The 12218-nt window shown below is 39.0% G+C and overlaps 1 pseudogene; it reads left to right on the top strand.

Annotated features, from left to right (window-relative positions):
* Positions 1-7959: 7959 nt before the first annotated feature.
* On the top strand, positions 7960-8529 carry LOC102768997 (annotated as a pseudogene).
* Positions 8530-12218: the final 3689 nt, after the last annotated feature.

Here is a 12218-nt window from a genome sequence, read left to right as displayed (position 1 = left end):
CTCAGTGGATAGGGCGTCGGCCTGCAGACTGAAAGGTCCCAGGTTTGATTCCGGTCAAGGGCATGTACCTTAGTTGTGGGCAAATCCTCAGTGGGAGGTGTGCAGGAGGCAGCTGATCGATGTTTCTCTCTTATCAATGTTTTTAACTCTCTATCCCTCTCCCTTCCTCTCTGTAAAAAAAAATCAATAAAATATATTTTTAAAAAAAGATCATACAAGGAGTTTGGAGCTGATTCCAAGTTGACAACAGACAATCTAGCACAAAGGGTAAAGTCTCTATTTATTCTTTTATTCTATTTATTCTCTTATTTAAAAGCATTTATAATGGAGAGTACCTTCTCCAAAAACCTTTCCTTATCCTCACTCCAAGAGATGGCCTCTGGGAGCCATTTTCTGAAGGAAATTGCTTTCGTTGTATATTTCAATTTGTAATTCCTGGTAATTTCAACGAAGAAATACTCGGCTTCCTTTCCAGCAAAGATAAACACTGAGAAATGATGATACTCCTAAACCATCTTTTAAATACTAAATTAAAATGTTGAAAATAAATACATAAATGGAATATAGCAGCTGCTTGAAAACGTGCAAAATTGATCCCATTGCTATATTTTCAGGGTGTCCGTTCTGGACCACTTACATTTAGGGAAGAGTTTCCTCTAATATCATGAAATTCAAACCATGAATACCAAACCTTTGATGTGTCAGGTTTTCCTGATTGAAAAATTCTGTGTTTTTTCTGCTACAATGAATAATAATGGGAAAGTAAAATAGTAGAATGAATGGTGACATGAAATTGCTTTTAACTAAGCATGAAAACCACAGAAACCAAAAAACATAAAAAGTTCATTAGTTTAAAAAGGGACTGAACTCATTAATGAGAAACTGAAAAAGTCTATCCAACTTAAAATTAACCTAGACCTTACAAGATAGAAGCACACCAACATGACTGCTCTATAAACTTAGTATTAACTACATGAGATGTTTTTAAAATCAAAATATACCATAAAAACATGAACAGTATTTTGCTATTGTATAGCACTTATTGAATAATTGCTGAGTATAAAATGCTAAGAAAAATTAATAATGTACCCTAAAGGCAGGGGATGGAGAGTAGAAGTATAGGTATTCCATAGAATACCACAGACCAATAAACAACTACAAGATAACCTGATATAACTGGAAACTGAAAACTGAAGCTACAGAGATAATCTGATCTGCAAAGAGCCCTCTGATTTCTCATCCACTATATACAGTTGGCCACAAAAAGGAGCATCAGAAAAAATTACCCTTATAATGAACCTTCTATTCACTGCCCCTCAAATAGGTAATGGACACTCATATCGCAGAACAATAACTGGAACTCTTTCCTGCACTTCTCTAACCTTCTCTGGTCCTCTTCAGAGTGTTCTTTTTGTCAATGAGAATATTTATCTGCAGAAGTATCCATTGGGCATATTATATACCAGGCCCTGTGCTAAGTTTGAGGGAGACAAGTCCTAAAAACACAGTCTTATTTCAGGAGGCAGACAAGATTCAGAGAATCCCACATCTTTTAATTTAACAAAACCCCAATGCTCCAAGATTTAGCTCTGAAGTAAAATTTCCAAAGACTAACCAAGTGGTGTCTAGTATCCCTTTATCCTTTCTCCCCAGGTATTAAGAGCCCCTTAATAGCCTGATTCAGAAATAGATATAAATCCTTTTTCTTAAACCCTAAACACAGAAGTTTCGATGGGAACCTTTGAAGAGAATTTATTTCATTCTAAGGTAGAATAAAAAGGAATTCAACTTGAAGAATGGAAGGAATAGAATCATGGCCAGTCGAGCTTATCACTTGCAGGTTTCAGATAATTCCTTAGGAGGCTTACACCTGTGTCTCACCGGTACTATTCTACTACACATTCACACTATCTGAGATGCCTGCATTGGAGACCCAAGAATTAACAAGTGTGCCCAGCTCCAATTCTGGTTTTATAAAAGAATTACAATCCACTACTCTTAACAGACTCTCAACACCTTCATGCACAAAAATAATTGACCAGGGCCAGAATGGAGCCTGCAACCAAGGTACATGCCCTTGACCGGAATTGAACCTGGGACCCTTTAGTCCGTGGGCTGACACTCTATCCACTGAGCCAAATCGGCTAAGGCTGAGCTGATTTTCACTATCTCAATATATTTTGCTGTCGTCATCTCATAGCTGGGAAACTGTGGAAATACTAGTAGAGTAGGTATACAATAATGTTAATGAGGGTGACACCCTTTGGTCCCTTTGCTCTCATTTAATCAAAACCTCAGTCTTTCATATGGCAATTGGTGTTTTCTCAAGCACAGGTAGAGTTCTATGCAAACACAACTTCAACCTACCCACCCACCAACCCACACTACTTCTTTTTCCAGGTCAGGAAGCCTCTCTTGTAGAGAAATTCTGTGGCTAAAAAGCAATACAAATTTTAAGAAGTAGAACCTAAACAGGGGGTGGAGAAGTAAAAGATAATGTATGTGGTGGTGGTGTGAGTACAAAGGGAGGATGATTTAAGGGAGTAGCCAGCAGAAACAGATGCTGATAGAATTAAAGCAAGATAATATCCACTGAATGGATCACTTAGGAAATCATTTGAATGGTGGAGACCAAAGCTAGATTTTCATGAAAGTGGGGAAGACTGCAAATACAGACCACACTCTCAAATGTGATGCTGTGATGAAAGAGAGAGCAGTAGCTAGTAACAGACATAAGGTTAGAGAAAAGATTTTTGTTCATATCTTTAGACAAAGGAGAGTTGAATGTTCATATATGTTGAGTAGAATAACAAAGAGGGAGAGGGTGAAGACTCAGAGGAAAGAGAATAATGAATGGTGCAAGATCTAGAGGAGATGGGAGAGAGGGTATTAGTGCGAAGGTGAAAGGCACACATCTGTTCAGACCAAAGGGAAGGAGGGAAGATGGGGTATGGACAGGGTAGGTGGAAAAGCAGATCAGGCAATCTGCTGACACTGAGGAACTTGGATTTCAAATAATCACTCAGGGAAATGAGATTATCAGTGATATTTTACATATATTAAAGTAGTAACAATAGTTACAGTATAGTTAATTTTATTTATATACTAGTGTCCCGGTACACGGATTCATTCACATTGAAAAGAATTAAACAGTGGTTCTCAACCTTCTGGCCCTTTAAATACAGTTCCTCATGTTGTGACCCAACCATAAAATTACTTTCGTTGCTACTTCATAACTGTAATGTTGCTACTGTTATGAATAGTCATGTAAATATCTGATATGCAGGATGGTCTTAGGTGGCCCCTGTGAAAGGGTCGTTTGACCGCCAAAGGGGTCATGACCCACAGGTTGAGAAACGCTGCTATAGATGTACCCAAGATGAAACGGGTTAAATATTTAACTGTAGCAATGTTTGACTATATTCTGCGCAGTGAGAAAATCTGAAGTCATTTTCAAGTTCCACCATTTCTTACTTCTTTTCAGTCGGGTCAAGTTTTTAAACTTTCTAAATCTCCATTTTCTTTCTCTTTTCCTATGAAAAGAAAATAGGATTCTACCAAGTCTATCTATCTTCTCCTGGACTTCTGTGAGCATCAAATGAGATGAGGCATGTGAAAACACTTCACAAACATTTGGTTAAATTGTAAAATGTTTGCACCTAAGCAAGTTGGGTTCCTGACTGAGCTGAAGAAACTCCAAGGAGGCTAGTCGCTAGGGAGAGGAAGCCAGGCGTTGCTACGTGACGTCATTACCTGGCATCCACAGTGACTGTTTCTGGGCTGGGTTGGGCTGTGGGCTGCATTTTGTGCCATGGAGTCATAGCAGCATTGGCCGTGATTTGGTGGGGTGTTGCTCTAGGGTGGTGGCGGGGCCTGTGTTCCACCTGGGAGAAGCCAAGTGTTGGTTTGTCGGCGCCAGCTCTGTGGTGCCATTTCTTTTTAAATGGCCAGTGTGCACCATGGCAGCTCCTGCATTGAGCATCTGCCCCCTGGTGGTCAGTGTGCATCATAGCTACTGGTTGGATGGACGGACACTTAGTCTTTTATATATAGAGATGGTTTCAATCTGTTTTCAATATCAGGATCTCCCCCAAGATACTTTTTAAATCTATTTTTCTTGTGGAAAACATGTTTGCCAAGAATAAACTTTTAAATTATTTTTTATGTGTAGAAAGAGAGAAATTTTTTTAACACAAAACCCAATTAACAGCGGTTACTCAGGAGGGTAGAAATCAGAAGACAGTCTCACTTTTCATTTTGTATAGTTTTGTTTGAATTTTTTCTTATAACAGGAATTCATTATTTTTTTGTAATCTGAAAGAAAAACAGAATTTTAATCTGAAAGAAAAAGATTAACTTTTTAATGTCTGGTCCTCTATTCAAGGTTAAATGCCTTTATGATTTTATGACTCAGAGTGGGGAGGCTTCTCCTTCCCATGTCTCAATATTGTCTAAGAGGTGAAGAGTCTCTGTCCATTAGATGTTATATTCAGCCTGGCTGGCATGGCTCAGGGATTGAGCATCAATCTATGAACCAGGAGGTCCCAGTTCAATTCCCCGTCAGGGCACATGCAGGCTCAAACCCAGGTGTGGGGTATGCAGGAGGCAGCTAATCAATGATTCTCTCTCATTATTGATGTTTTTATTTTTCTCTCCCTCTCCCTTCCTCTCTGAAATCAATAAAAATATTTTTTAAGTTATATTCATCTGACACAGAGATTCAACGGTTCTCACATGTAAAATAAGTAAATAAATAAATAGGAAAACATTCCCTGGATGATGTAGTGGCTTCATGATGTCATCGGTGTCCCAGCCTCTTATCTTTTTCTCCACAATCCTTAGCACATCTTCTAACCTCAAGGTGTCACCACATTTACAAATTAGCTACAACCGCTCCAGGAACAACAACTCTATTTCAGATAGGAAGGGGGAAAGGCCAAAGGAACTTGCAGACTGAGTGAGACCCCTTTTGAAGGCACTTCCCATGAAGTTCCCCCACTCGGCAACTTCCACCTGTACCCATTGACTCGAATTAACCACATGTCCACCCCTAACTGCAAAGGAGGCTGGATAATGCAGATTTCAGATGGTGTATTGCCTCCCTGATGGAAGAGAAGGTTCTTTTTAGTAAGGATAAAAAAGAGACTAGCAGTGAGTAGGCCACCAGCAGTCTCCATAGTTATCTGAACCTTGAGATGAAAAATCTTAGAGTAAACTTTTGATAATTGTTTTAGCTTACCCTATAATTGATTGGTATTTCTCAGATTTCTCATCTAAGTTCTAGGTTGTACAGCCTTAGTGCCTCCCTGATGCTTCAATGCTGGAAACATACCAGAAGGTTGCAGCACCCCAGGCCTAGCTCCAGCAGTTTCTCTCACCTCCCCAGGCTTCCTCCTCCTGCTCACAGGCAAGAGTGCTGCCATCTGGCTCAGGTGTACCTTGGCTCAGCTTCCTGGCTTTCTCCCAGGGCTGCACAGCAAAAACTCTTGCTCCTGCTTTGCCACCTGGCTCCCCTCATTCTCTTTTCCTAACTTCCAGGTATGTCTTTTTAAAATTATCAGCATCAAGAGTGACTGGAAATTCATATGAATTCTGACTGTAGCTTATGTAAAATGTGAACTGAAAGTTCAGGACAAATTTATAAAAAATAAATCCATATACAGAAATGTTTCATACAGGGGATATTACTCTTATATGCAGGACAGGGATTCAAATAGATGGAGACAAAATGCAGAAAGAAATAGAGAGGCAGAGAAAGAAAAAGGAACAGAATCTGCACTGTACTTTAAGCATTCCTGAAAATTCCTTATCTGCCAAATATGGTTTAGATGGACTTTGGGAGAAAAAGTAGAAGCAAGATGCTCTCAAAGATATTTTGTCCTGTTAGAATGTTGGTTTCTTAAGAACAGCAATCATGCCACTTGTGTATTCTATGAAGGACAATTGAATTCTGGTGGAAACTTGTTAAGTCTCAAGTGATGATTTATAACACAAATGATATATGTTGAAACACTGACAGGAAAGCCAGACACCATACTCAGTAGCATGAATAAAGCCAACCCTTTTCACTGGTCAAACTACAGAATAGAGGAGGGGAATTTACGGGGTGGGGGAGGGGGGGCAGGAACTGAATAGAGAAAGAGAACCAGAAATAGACTCACATAAGTATAGTCAACTGATCTTTGACAAAGAAGCAAAGATAATAGAATGGAGGAAAGATAGTCTTTTCAGCAAATGGTGCTGGAACAACTGCCATTCACATGTCAAAAATTTAATTTACACACAGATTTCACACCCTTCACAAAAAAATTAACTCAAAATGGATCACAGACCTAAACGTAAAGCACAAAACTATAAAACTCTTAGAAGATAACACAGGAGAAAGTCTAGATAAACTTGGGTATGGTGATGACATTCTAGCTACAACATCAAAAGTACTATCCATGAACCCAGCTGGTGTGGGCTCAGTGGTTGAGTGTCAACCCATGAACCAAGAGGTTCAATTCCTAGTCAAGGCAAATGCCCAGATTGTGGGCTCCATTCCTGGTAGGGTGCCTGCACAAAGCAGCCAATCGATGATGCTTCTTTTTCATTGATGTTTCTATATCTCTATCCCTCTTTCTTATAAAAAATCAATAAAAAATGTACTTTAAAAAAAGATATAGAGAGAAAAGATGAGAATGACAATACAATATATCAAAATTTCTGTTCTACAACAAAAATGGTAGACAAATGTTCATATCATTATAGGCCTAACTCATGAAAACAAACAAAAAAATCTCAACAACTAATATTTCACCTTAAAGAACTAGAAAAATAAAAACAAACAGAGCCCGGAGTCAGAAGGAGTGAGAACACAATAAAAATAGGAAAAGAATGAAATGGAATAGAGAATGAAAAGGTAATACAAAAGAATGAAAGCAACGAACAGCTGGCTCATTGAAAAGATTAATAATCATGATGAAATTCCAGCTAGACTCAGTAAAGAAAAAAGAGAGAAGACTCAAAACAAAATCAGAATGAAAGAGGAGAGCTTATAACAGACACCACAGGAATACAAAGACTATACAAGAATAGTATAAAAGGCTATACACCACCAAATTTTTAAATAAATTATAATAAAATTTAATGTTTTTTTTTAAAGATGCTTCACTCATTTGTCATTGGGGAAATTCAAAATAATACAATAAGGAGATGCCACTACACACCTATGAGAATGGTAAAAATCCACACATTGACAATGCCATGCTGACAAAGATGTGGAACAACAGACACTCTCATTCTTTGCTGTTGGGAGGCATAGTGATACAGCTACTTTGTAACACAGTTTGTCAGTGTCTTAAACATTTAAGCATACTCTTTTTTAAAATTAATTTTAGACAGAGAAGGGAAGGGAGAAAAACATGGATTTGTTGTTCCACTTATTTATGCTTTCATTGGTTACTTCTTGTATGCACTCTGATCAGGGATCTGTGTTAAATAAAGACCTCACAGCAAGAGAGGAAAATCCTGAAGAGACCACCCATTCAGAACTGTTGATAGAAGTATTTCTAAAAGATGAAAAGACTATCGAGATATTTTAGGAATAACATAGTCAGCAGAATGTAGCACTGGCAGCCAAAATCAAGATTCTGGGCCAACTAGGTAGAGAAGTCCTGATAGATGGAACTGAAGAGTCATCTGGTGGGATCTCCTGAGAGCAACAGCCACCATGTTAACCGGTCTGTCATGACTGTTTGGCAAATGGAAAGCACTGGGGGAAAGTAGCTGTTTGCCAGGAACAATCAAAATAGAAGGCCTTGTTGTCCAATGAAAATAGTAAGATGCAACATTCATTGAGGCTTTGAGATTCAGCAGCCTGGTCACTTGATTAAAAAATAAACCATTGCCCAGAGCTCTGGAGTCCCAGCCAGTTCCTATTCCAGTCCCGCAGTCGCCCCCCTCTTTTTTCCTTTCAACATGACAGATGCCACTGTGTCCTACATTGAGGACTTCCTGGCAAGTAGAGTGGCTGCCTCTGCGACGCAGTAGCTCCCATTGAGCAAGTGCCATGCAGGTGCCGCATGCCAGCAAGCAAATCACCACAGATAGCAAGGGCTTTATAAACTGTACGGTCCATATCCCCAAGTCCTGTCCTTCTGACGTGGTAACCTGGCCAATGTCATCAGATACTGCCCCACCCAGGTTCTCAACTTTGCCTTCAAAGATAAATACAAGCAGATCTTCCTGGGTGGTGTGGACAAGAGAACCCAGCTCTGGTGTTACTTTGCAGGGAATCTGGCATCTGGTGTTGCCGCTGGGGCCACCTCCTTGTGCTTTGTGCACCTTCTTGATTTGTCCCGTACCTGTCTAGCAGCTGATGTGGGCAAAGCTGGAGCTGAAAGGAAGTTCAAATGTCTCGGTGACTGCCTGGTTAAGATCCACAAATCTGATGGGATTAAGGGCCTGTACCAATGTTTTTCAATAGTGATCATCCTCCAAGTATTCCTGTTCATTTATATCTGCCTCAAATTGCTGGTAAATATATAAAATAGTTACCTGTTTTTTTTAAAAAAAAAAATTCAGGCTGCTTTAATGTTGTGGTTCTGTCATCTCAACACATGGCCTTCTCCATGATTGTTAAAGACAGAGGAAGAGAATGGGAGAAACAGGTTGGCTTTTCCACTGCCACACATCACTACCATTCATATTTTCTTGGCCAGAACTGTCACATGGCTCACTTAGGTATAAGCCTGCTGGGGACTGTAGTCCTATATTCCCAAGAAGGAAAGGAGAGCTAGATGTTGGTTTCACTACTAACTTGTATTTTCTCTATCACTTTAAGTGTTGGAGTTACTAATACAAACAACCTAAAATAAATGTTTGGAACACCTTGAGTCCTGACTTCATGCTTAATCAATACTTTGCATTATCAGTTTAATACAAAAAATAAACATAAAATATTCTAATCGCAATGGTAATAAGATTGACTATTTTCAAGCACAGTCCTCACTTCTTTATAACTAATGTCCCACAGAAAATATTGTTTTCATAGGAAAGGAGCTGATTATTCTTTTATGGCAAAACTCACTGGCATTTCCGTAAAACCCTCGGTCTTAATTATATTGTGATTAAAATCTTTATGCACTTTTAGTCTGCAGATTAACCCTAACATACTTCTATCTTTAGGAAGAAATATTTATCCCAATGCAATAAAACATTTAAATAAATAAGTAATGAATGATAATTTTAGAAACCCAGAAAAGGAAGTTCAAGAGATATGATTTTATTATCAAACATTTACTGAGCCCTTTCTATATGTAATATAAACAGATCGCCCTGTAATGAGTGGTGTGATAGGCCAGAGAATATAAAAATGACTAAATCATGGTGTCCCTGCCCAACAAGCTTACAATGTGAACTGGTCATAGAAATTAAAATATTCTGTGGGATTGTAGAAGGAGTAAATACTTCTGACTTGAGAAAGTTAAGTGGGAAAAGCCTCAAATCTGGTCTTTGAAAGATTTGGGTGGTTGGAAAAAATGATAGGGGCAGAGGATGGGCATTCCAGGATATAGAAACATGAATGAAGAAAGGAAAGCAGACCTGTTCTGAGAATCACAAGAAGCCTATCTACGTTCTCTGAACAGCATCAACATGGTGCTCTGATGAGTACAAGGAAAAGGTAGACTAGATTCTCTCAACCAAGACAACTATGTTCTGGTATTACAATTAGGAGTGAGAAGATACAGGCCCTGCCCTCAAGAAATTTAAGATATAAAACAACATGATATGATTAAATAAATAGCGAAAACTACTTCGGTGGGTATTGCAGCTGATATTACAGATTAGGCCTCCATCATAAACACATTAAATGCCAACACAAGGACTTTATTATTTATTTTAAAAGCAGGGAAGGGCCATTACAAGATTTTGAGAATGGAATGAAGTAGATTTCTGTTATACCAGGAAAAATAAGGTGACACAATGACTAATAGAGAGGGCAAACTGAAAAGCAGGTCATTTTGTTAGGTGGTTATTGTAATACGTTGGATGGGGAGTGGTGAAGATCTGCAGTACAGGCAATGAGCGTAGGAGTGGTGGGGAGGAAAGAGGGAGTTGATGAAAAATTCTTGGAAACCAATTGGTCGTAAACATAAAGAAATGACAGAAGTATTTAAGAACGCCAGTTTTTAATAGCTGCCATCTAGTTGATGGCATCTATCATATTGGGAAACACTAGCAAAAGGAGGAACTGTGTAAGAGAGAAGCTGATCAATCTATTAGACACTTGGAATTTTGAACAGTAGCAGATGTACCATATGATGATTTTGAACAAGTTACTTAACTTCTGAATGCCTTTAAGGGATAAATAAGCTAATGAAAAGAAAAAGCTTAGCACAATGCCTGAATCCTAGCAAGAGGTCAATAGTGTTAGCTATTTTTACTTATTATCATCATCATCCATGTAGAGACGCCTGAAAGACTACTGGAAATTAGTGCTCAGGAGAAAGATGAAGATTTGAGATAAAAATCTCCAATATAGAGGTGGTGGCTGAGTGTTATAAAAGAGAAGGAGTTTAGCTGGTTTGGCTCAATGGATAGAGCCTTATCCCTCAGACTGGAGGGTCACAGGTTCAATTCCCAGTCAAGGGCATGTACTTTGGTTACAGTATGAATGCCCAGTCTCTCTCACATTGACGTTTCTCTCTCTGGGTTTCTCCCCCTCCCTTCCACTCTCTCTAAAAAAACGATGGAAAAATATCCTCGGGTGAGGATTAACTAAAAATAATAAAATAAAAGAGGAGGAGATGACCAAAGGATGGGTGTAGTTTGAGGAAAGGGTTGAGATCAGAGCTTTACTTTAAGGGATGAGTGGAACAATAGGCATAAATGAGATTCTCTAGAAGACACAATAAACCATTCATTCCCTGGCTCATGATCACTACATGACTGTACCAGACATGCCCAGGCACAGGGAGGCAACATCACTGGATTCAGAACCCTGCACATTTAATGTCCCCAAAGCCTAAGCCCAATGTTGTTTATCTTATAATGTAAGTGTTCAACACTCAGTGTTATTCTTCATGAGTCATAATGTCACAAGAAACCTCTTAACCATTTCATCTTTTGTTTTTCTAGGAAAAGAAACTGAGGCCCCAAGGGACCTGCACAAATCAAATTTCAGTTAAAGACAAAGTCCAGACTTAATTTATCAAACAAAATGCCACAAAGTCTATGGGAAGTATGTCATTAACCCTGTTTAGGAACATGGCAATGCCTTAAAGGACTCTCTTTTCCATCTTGATGCAAGTTTGGGGTGAGATTATTTCTTCTCAAGAAGCACTTGCATTGCTCAGGGTTCGTCAACCTCAGAACCATTATTAACATTTTGGCTGGACAACTCTTTGTTGTGGAGGTTGCCATCCTATTGCAAAATATTAATATCATCCTCTCTACTCTTAAATGTTAGTAGCATTACCCCCAATCCAATTGTGACAAAAAATATCTGCAGACATTACCACATGCCCCAGATTGAGAATCACTGCTCAAATTCATACATGTTAATTTTCTCCATTAAAAAATGATAAACTGACTCAAAGTCCTGGGTTTTAAAATATATATGTGGCAGGACAGTAAGAAGCTAGGAAAATTCTTGAGCAAGTAGAATGGGGAAATTGAGATAAGAAAATTAAACAAGGCCAAACAGTTTGGGCAACTTGCAGCCAACTTGTGAATAGCAAGATCTTATCTTCCCTAACCAAGGACACTGAGAGCAGATGATTTATACCTCTTCTCCTTAACCAGAGAATACATAGCTTAAATTACCCTGGCCTGGGAAATAGGGAACAAAAACCCAATTAATGCCATTTGCACCAACTAAACCCAAGAACAGATGAAGTAAGTCTGGGGGACAAATGGCAAAAACCCCAAAAGCATTTGCAGCTTATCATTTGGGGGGGCGGGGGGGGCGGGTGTTAAGCAGGAAAGATAACTGATAGAGCAGGAGGAGGGAAAGAAGGAGAAAAGAGGAGTTTATCTCACCCACTGAACAAGGAAGTCAACAGCCTTGGGACTTGCAATGATAAAATCACAGATGTTCTCAGAAATTCTGGGGAAAGCCAAAACTGTAAAAGGGGAACCTTGAAATCTAGTCTATTTGGCCGGGGAACCTTGAAACCTATAGGGAGACAAAGTATAAAACCCCCGAACTCCCACCAGGTGGGGATCTCAGATCA

Source organism: Myotis davidii, unplaced genomic scaffold (genome assembly GCF_000327345.1).
Source record: "Myotis davidii unplaced genomic scaffold, ASM32734v1 scaffold655, whole genome shotgun sequence".
NCBI lineage: Eukaryota > Metazoa > Chordata > Mammalia > Chiroptera > Vespertilionidae > Myotis > Myotis davidii.
This window is presented reverse-complemented; position numbering and strand designations above follow the sequence as displayed.